Consider the following 6,402-nt stretch of genomic DNA (forward strand, 5'->3'; position numbering starts at 1 on the left):
AAGTCATTCAAGAGAGGTTGAAAACAACGCATAGTCGTCAGAAATCCTATACTGATGTGAGGAGAAGGGAGTTAGAGTTTGAAGTAGATGATTGGGTATACTTGAAAGTTTCACCAATGAAGGGTGTTATGAGATTTGGTAAGAAGAGGAAGCTTAGTCCCGAGTATATTGGTCCTTACAGAATATCCAAAAGAATCGGTAATGTAGCTTATGAGTTAGAACTACTACAAGAGTTAGCAGCGGTTCATCCGGTATTTCATATTTCCATGTTGAAGAAGTGCATGAGAGATCCTTAACTTATCATACCTACTGAAGATATTGGTATCAAGGATATCTTATCTTATGAGGAGATTCCTGTTCAGATTCTAGATCGCTAAGTTCGCAAGTTGAGAACAAAAGAGGTAGCATCAGTCAAAGTTCTGTGGAGAAATTAGTTTGTTGAGGAAGCTACTTGGGAAACTAAGGAGGATATGAAGAAGAGATACCCACATCTCTTCAAATCCAGAGAAGTTCCAAAATAAGGTACTAATCCTTTTCTTGGCATTTATTTTAAGTTGACATGTTGTAGTTATATTTTTGCTTGTTGGGTGTTTGTGCTAGATGGTAGATGTTACACCCTTAGTACGCTTAGAGTGATCCCATTCAAGGATGAATGTTTTCAAGGGGGAGATATTGTAACACCTCGCTAAGTATAAGAGCTGGAATTAGAAAGAGTTATTTTTGGAAAGAATGAAAAATATGAAAATTGGGTAAGTTATGTTAAGTATGAGTTTTGGGTCAACTTCAAACGACCATAACTCCTAGATCAAGATGATTTAGATTTGCTAAAAGATATCATAGGAAATATCTTTGAATTATTTTTCCAACGTTGCCGAGTTTGCTCAATTTCAAGTTCGTATGAGGGAGATATGCCTATTAGAAGTCGGGATGTCTAGATAAGGAAAGTCAAAATCGGATTTTAGAAGGGTATTATGGTTTTTCCATGCCCAATTGATTTAATTCGTTTTTAGTGAATTAATAAGGATCAAAACTGAATTGGTTCATTTTTCACAATTGAAAATTCACGCTAGGGTTTTAGAGAGAAGAACTCAAGAGAGAAGAGAAGAGGAAAGTCAAGATTCATCATTTTCTTGAGGAATTGATTGCGGATTTCGTCAAGGATTTGATCCTACGAGGTATGTGAGACTTTCATAACGTTGGGTTCGTTCACCCACGTGTCAAATATGTTTATTTCAGCGTGAAGTCATCCTAAAATGTTTGGAAGTTTGAATGTTCTTGATGTGTGTTGTTGAATTACTATCGTTTTTGAATTTGGGTTGAGATTGAGGAGTTTCTTGAAGTTATAGTTTTGTTAGCTTGAGTTGTTTGAGTTAGATTCTTATTTATATATACTGGGTATCTAAATCTAGAGAGAATTTGAGAAAAAAAAACCGAGTTTAGGCGAATTGAGGTTAGAAAATGAAGAAGGAAAAAGTCGGGCGAATCTGGGTACTAGGTCAGCGTCGCGGACCTGTTCCTCAGGATAGGGAATTTTCTCTCCGCGTCACAGAGCGGTCACGGACCCTTCTACCTCAAAATTTATTTCGTAACCAACTATTTAAATACATCTCCACATCGTGGACTTGTTTCCAGACAGTGATTTCTTGATCGTTTCTCATGTTTAAATATCTAAAAACGCTCCTAAACATCATGAGATCTTTTCTATCACAAATCAAAATCCTTGAATCCATAAATTCAAATTCAAGGAAAATTAACAGCCAAGTCTAGAGAGTTCTTAGAGTCCTTTCAAAAAGTCTTTTTCAAATGCTTTAAACTTGTTTTAAGACTTAAGTTTTGAGTTAAGTAAGAGTAACAAATGAAGTTCATTTCTTCAAAAAACGTATGTGGGGACTAAGTATTCCCAAATGAGTAAATGTTTTCACATTTTAAACAAGAGAGGAAACACTGATTTCCAAGAGAGCCTTTGAGCTAGTTTTTGAGTAATTATCTCAAACCAGAGAAAGAGATTTGTTTTTAAACATATGAGCCGAGTTATTTTGGGAGTAGTATTGAGCACCGATATAGGGTCGAGTTCATAATAACTCATGTCTCCATAAACCATGTAGCTAACGTGGGTAGAAAGGGTCATACTTTTTAGATGATTTCTTAATGTTTTTTAGCATAGACTAGTGGATCCACTTAGTTGAGGCGTTCTATATCCCGACAAGTTATAGGACAGTTTTGGTAGCGTGGACGAGACGTTATATCATCACATAGCTCATAGTGATGATTGTCGGTTCGAGAAACTCCCACAAAATTATATTACTCTATTATATATGTATATTGAGTTGTTACCTACTATTTTAAATGCTTTATATAAATTGCATCTTTATTGTTGTTTATTTCTGCATTGAGTTGAGTATCCATGAGTTGAGTAAAGTTGAGGTAAGTGTTTCTTTCAGAATTCAGTTCAAGCTTATGTCATGTTTAGTTTTCCCCTCGCATGCTCGTACATTCAATGTACTGATATCATTTGGCCTGCATCTTTTTATGATGCAGATATAGGTAACCAGGATCAGCATCCAGCCCCTCGTTGATCTAGTTAAGCACTCAGAGTCAGTTGGTGAGCCTCTTTTCTTTCCGGAGAACCCTTTTTTTTCATTGTTTTCAGTATTTCAGTTGTTAGGATGGTCAGGGGTTTTGTCCCGACATCCCTCATTGTTTTAGAGGCTTCATAAACGCATAGTTATAGTTCACTAGTCGTTCCATTTTCAGTTTTTTATGTTAAGACATTGAGTTGCCATTTTGGCTAGTCGAATATTTTTTGAAGACATTCCAAGTTGTTGCATGAGTTATCTTTTGAGGTTGATTCTTAAGATTTAAGTCTTTCGCTACAAGTTAAGCCAGGCCAAGGGTTCGCTTGGGGCTAATAATGGTTCTCGAGTGCTAATCCCGCCCAGGGTATAGACTCGGGGAGTGACAATATGTGAAGAATCACCTAATGATTTTTGTCTCCACTAAGTTTTGAACCTAAGACCTCAGGGTTCTCACTTTGTTTCTTTTATATGATAATATTTCTTTTTAAGTACATTTAAAAAACAATGACACATTTCTATATTTGAAAACAATGAACTTTGAACTCCTCATATTATCGTTAATGAGCCATTTTCACACAAATAATTATTCCATCTTTACGACCATAGAAATGTAAAGGCATATTTAAGACCACAAGTTTCAGAATTTCTACCTTTAACTACATGTCGAACAAATCTATGTTATATAAATTGAAACAAAGAAAACATTAATTTATGTCGCTCAGCCTCTTCAAAAATTTTGTCAAACTCATATTGGATCCTCCAAAAATACACTACTTTAGGAGAATCTGACGCGCGCCATCAATATTATTTGGGAGTTTGACCAACATAAGAATAAATTAATAAATTATTGAATATCAGTATTTACTCTAGTGTTTTGTCTTTTTCTCCATATTAAAGGTTCAAAGACATATTCTTCAGTTTTTCTCATAGGCAAAGGGTGTCATCACAATTCAATAAACTAACTAACACTATATATTTGTGATTATGGCAAAATGTTTTCATGATTTAGATTGGCTAAGATCACAGTCTTTGCATTTATAGCCAATTCCTAGAGTAGTTAGGTCATCTTAGCATCTTCATTTCTTGTATTCCTAGTAATTACCAGGGTAAAATCATAGCTAAGTAGTCTATCAGATGTAGGGGTGGAAAATGGGTCGTTTGAGCTGAAGTTGGGCGAATCAAAATGGGTTGAACCTATAGATGGGTCAATACTTAACCCCATCCAGGTGTTTTCTCTGTTGTGAAAAAAAAGAGACCAACAACCATCTCTTCCTTCATTGTAAATTCACTTCTCAATTATGGTCTCTGTTTTTTCAACTAACAGAGCTTAAATGGACAATGCCAGAGCACACAACAGGTCTCTTAAGTTGCTGGATCAGGAAAGGGCACAATAAGAGTGAAAATAAATGCCGGAAATTAATTCCATCTTGTATTTGGTGGACAATTTGGAAGGAGAGAAATGCAAGATGTTTTAAAGATATGATACACAACATCTAGAAAATTAATGATAGATGCATCACTACTAAAAAAATTGTAAAAGGAGACCTAAAAAAAGAGACCTCAAAAATAGGTCGCTAAAAAGAGACCTCATGAGGTCGCTATTTGCATCAATAACTTTTTTTAATTTTTTTTTAACAGGAGAGACCTCATAAGGTCAATTTTATAAAAAAATATGCCTAATTAATAATATAAGTGACTTATTTTATTTTTTTTATTTTATACTATGTCTTTGTATAAAATATGCGACCTCACGAGGTCGCTATTTGTTAAAATAAAAAATATTAATTTAGATTTAGATACCTCGTGAGGTCTCATTTTATTAGTCAATTTTGTTAAATAATATTTNTACCGTTGAGGTCTCTTTTTAGGTCTCTTTTTTCAGAAAAGAGACCTCATGAGGTTTCTTTCTTAAGTCTCTTTTTACAGTTTTTTTAGTAGTGCATTGCCACCTTATATTTTTGGTGTAACGAATCTTGTATAGAAGAAGCAGAACAATTCGTAGATTTCTTGGGATCTTTGTAAGTAATCTAGAATCTAAAAGTTTTTTGGAGGTCTCCAACATTAATTCTGAGGAATACAATTTTATTTGTTTCAAAAAGAAGACGGGCTAAATGATGGGTCAGAACCCAACCCTCCCAATTTGACTCAACTTTTTTTTTAGAGATATCAATAAATTTGCTTAACAAAATATCCACAAATAAGTCCCTAGAAACACTATATCTTGTAAAATTTTATAAATTTATCTACTTGTACTACAAATCCCCTTAGGTGTACTACAAAACAAATTCCTGCTACAGTTAAATGGAGTATAATATAACAAATCCCTTAGGTGTACTATACTCAGTACTACTACATACTCTGTCTAATTAAAAAAAATTGAACAATGATTTTCTCTTCTTTAACTTCAGAAGAAGTAATTGATTTAGCTAGTAAAGACGTATAAAAGTTTAATCTGATATAAAATATACACGTGAAATGCTTTACTGCAAAGGTAAAACCCTAAAACTATGAAATAAAGAAAAAATAATGATGGGATTGAAGGAGCCTGATATTTCAGGAATTAATTAGTTAGTACGAGCTTAAATGCAATTACATGCTCCTAATTACAAATTACAATGACTAAAAGCTCCAAGTTTTGTAATGCCAACACTTCTTTTCTTAACACATGATAATATTGTTAAGATATTTAACTTTTTCAAGAATGAAACTATTTCATTTGAGTTTGCTTCAGGTGTACCATCGGTTAAAGAAGAAGCGAAAGGATTTTCCCAAGCTCAGTCAGAAAAGGATTAGTAACATCATGATGGGTTTCTGTTTGTTTAGAAAATCCAGTGTCATAGCCTTCATGTTTCAATATGAACCTCCATGGAAGTCACACTTCAAGTATCTCAATCTGCATGTGTTTTTACAACAGAGAAAAATGTACTAAAGAGATTGAACATAATATCATGGCTCCATAACTGAGTAAATCCATCTTACTTACACTGCATGATAATAAAATAATGATGGTTTTGTCTATTAGTATTTGGAACTCTTAAGAAAAAGATAAGGTTCTGCAGAATTTTCTTTGGTCATTCATATGGGCTATTACAAAAGGCTTAGACACATATAACTATATAAGCTAATCAAAAGTTAGTAGAGACCATATCTATCCAATCACTATTGACTTTCTTACAAAACATATTCCATAAAATAAGGACTACCTTTCCTTTACAAACTAAACATAATATTTTAAAAAAAGAACCATTAAACAAAAGACTATCTAGAAATATCTAATTTTCTAACACTAACACTACTCCTTGAGATTTTTCTTGGATACTCCCTACTTAGCCCTTAAAACTTCAAATTTCCCCTTAGGAAGAGCCTTGGTCATGATGTCTGCAATCTACTGCACGAACCTCTTTTGTGTGTTCTGAATGTGAGAGAAAGGTTTGTAAAAGTTTGTTGTGCTGGAAAGGATCTCTTTTAACTGCTATGTTCAACTCTAAGGAGATTCCTAGCTACAATGGTGTGAGCAGCCAGAGGGGAGCAATCTATGCAAACTCAGTTGATTTATCCTCAAATCATTCCATGACACTTGATGGTGTAATTTGCAAAGCTTATTGCATTGATGTTATGCTCGAGACTTTAATCTTGGACTACAAACAGGGTTTTGGTTGGCTAGAGGAGAAAAGTACGTGTAGATAACGCTGCTCAAAAATCTGTAGACCATGTGATCAGATTTACTTCGAGGCAGGGGCGGAGCCACAACCAAGCAATGATAGTCAGGTGAACACCCTTCGTTGGAAAATTAGATTATATATATAGGTAAGATATTCAATATTAT

This window comes from Solanum stenotomum, chromosome 8 (assembly GCF_019186545.1).
Source record: "Solanum stenotomum isolate F172 chromosome 8, ASM1918654v1, whole genome shotgun sequence".
NCBI lineage: Eukaryota > Viridiplantae > Streptophyta > Magnoliopsida > Solanales > Solanaceae > Solanum > Solanum stenotomum.